Source organism: Ornithorhynchus anatinus, chromosome 4, assembly GCF_004115215.2.
Source record: "Ornithorhynchus anatinus isolate Pmale09 chromosome 4, mOrnAna1.pri.v4, whole genome shotgun sequence".
Lineage (NCBI taxonomy): Eukaryota > Metazoa > Chordata > Mammalia > Monotremata > Ornithorhynchidae > Ornithorhynchus > Ornithorhynchus anatinus.
The window spans coordinates 108,112,404-108,114,293 of NC_041731.1; the positions used below are offsets into that span (position 1 = coordinate 108,112,404).

At 45.1% G+C, this 1,890-nt stretch overlaps 1 non-coding gene across 1 annotated transcript; it reads right to left on the reverse strand.

Moving 5' to 3' along the window:
- Nucleotides 1-1,265: 1,265 nt before the first annotated feature.
- Nucleotides 1,266-1,403, reverse strand: LOC114811642. Its single transcript, XR_003759338.1, has one exon. It is a non-coding gene; the product is annotated as a small nucleolar RNA SNORA7 (small nucleolar RNA).
- Between the last annotated feature and the right edge of the window lie 487 nt (nucleotides 1,404-1,890).

The window sequence follows — 1,890 nt, forward strand, 5'->3', positions numbered from 1 at the left end:
CTGTTCTAAGCACGGGCATAGGTCCATGTTAATTAGATCAGACACAGTCCCTGTCCCACATGGGGCTGGCAGTCTAAGTAGGAGGGACAACAGGTTTTTAATCCTCAGTTTGCAGTTGAGGCACAGAGAAGTGAAGAGACTTGTCCAAGGTCACACAGCAAGCAGATGGCAGAGCTAGGATTAGAACCGAGGTCCTCTGATTCTCAAAGTAGTTCTCATTCCTTTAGGCAATGCTGCCTCCCCTTTCTAAAGGGTGAGAAAAGGATACTACCCCACGGCTGGGCAGGGAGCAGGAGAATGGCCCAGCCCAGCTTTGCGGAGGGAGTTTAGGGACGGGCGCGGAGAGTACATGGCCAACAGGGGAGAGAAGGTTTCTGACCCTCACTTCTCTGTAATCTCCCAAAGATGTGCTAAATAGATACCACTGATTGATTATTTTTATTGTAATAATAATAGTCATGGTATTTGTTAAGTGCTTACTATGTGCCAAGCACTGTTCTAAGCACTGGGGTAGATACAAGATCATCAGGTTGTTCCACGTGGGGCTCACAATGTTAATCCCCATTTTACAGATGGGGTAACTGAGGCACAGAGAAATTAAGTGACTTGCTCAAAGTCACACAGTGAACAAGTGGAGGATTTGGGATTAGAACCCACAACATCTAACTCTCAAGCCAGAGCTCTTTCCACTAAGCCATGCTGCTTTTATTTATGTGTGTCCTTGTCTTTTGATGTGTTTTTATGTTATCACTGTGGCAGTCTTTATGTATCCCATGCCCTAAGATTGTGAACGCCTTGGAGGTCAGGGACTCTGTCTAATTCTCATCTAGGCAGCTCTACCATTGCTCAGTAGAGTGGTTGTACAGACAAGGAACACAGGAAATACTGACAGAGTGTAGGTAACATGGGCCTGGGAGTCAGAAGGACTTGTTCTCCTTCCTCTTTCAACTGTGATTTAACCTGTGGAACAGGGACTGTGTCTGACCTGATTAGCCTGTATCTACCCCAGCACTTACTATGTGCCAGGCACTATACTAAGCACTTGGGTCTTGTCCTATCCCTTCGAGTGGTTTCTGACCCATAACAGCACCACAAACACATCTCTCCCACAACGCACCGCTGTCCAGCTGCAATCGTTCTGATAGTGTATCCATAAAGATTTCTTGGTAAAAATCCAGAACCATTTCCACCCTCCAAGCGGGAAATTCAAGTCTCCACCCTCAACTCTCTCTCATGCCTCTGCTGCTCAGCATGGGTGAGTTTTGACTTGTAGCAGGTTGTCTTTCACTCACTAGCTACTGCCCAAGGTAGGAATGGAATGGGTAGGCCTCTGCTTGACTCTCCCTCCCATAGCCGAGACTAGCAGAGTACTGGAAACTCTCCAGGTGTGATCCTGAGAGGGAAAGCAGTTGGGTAGATACAGGAAAATCAGGTTGGACACAGGCCCTGTCCCATATGGGGGGCTCACAGACAAGAGGTGGACCTAGGGTGAGAACTCCCATTTCCATGCTGTATCTACTAGGTCATGCTGCTTCTCTGTGCTCACCACATAGTAAGCTATTAACAAATATTACATTTTATTATTATTATTATTATTTCTATTACAACTGAATGAAGAAGCACTGCTATCATCATAGAGGCAACATCAGAGAGTTTGTAAACGATTAGTACACCACAGTGCACCAAGGAGTGTCCAAAGCAGCAAGGAAGGACTGTAATATTTTTTATGGATATTTTATCAAACAGCAACATGAAAGTAAAGCTGTGCAACAGAACTGGCCTTTTTCTCTTCATGAAAAAAACTACAGGAAAATTACCAAAGCACCCGGGGTAAAGACTTATTTTTAGTATCAACAACTGTGTTTGACAAAAGAAGGAAAGGGTTGGTAT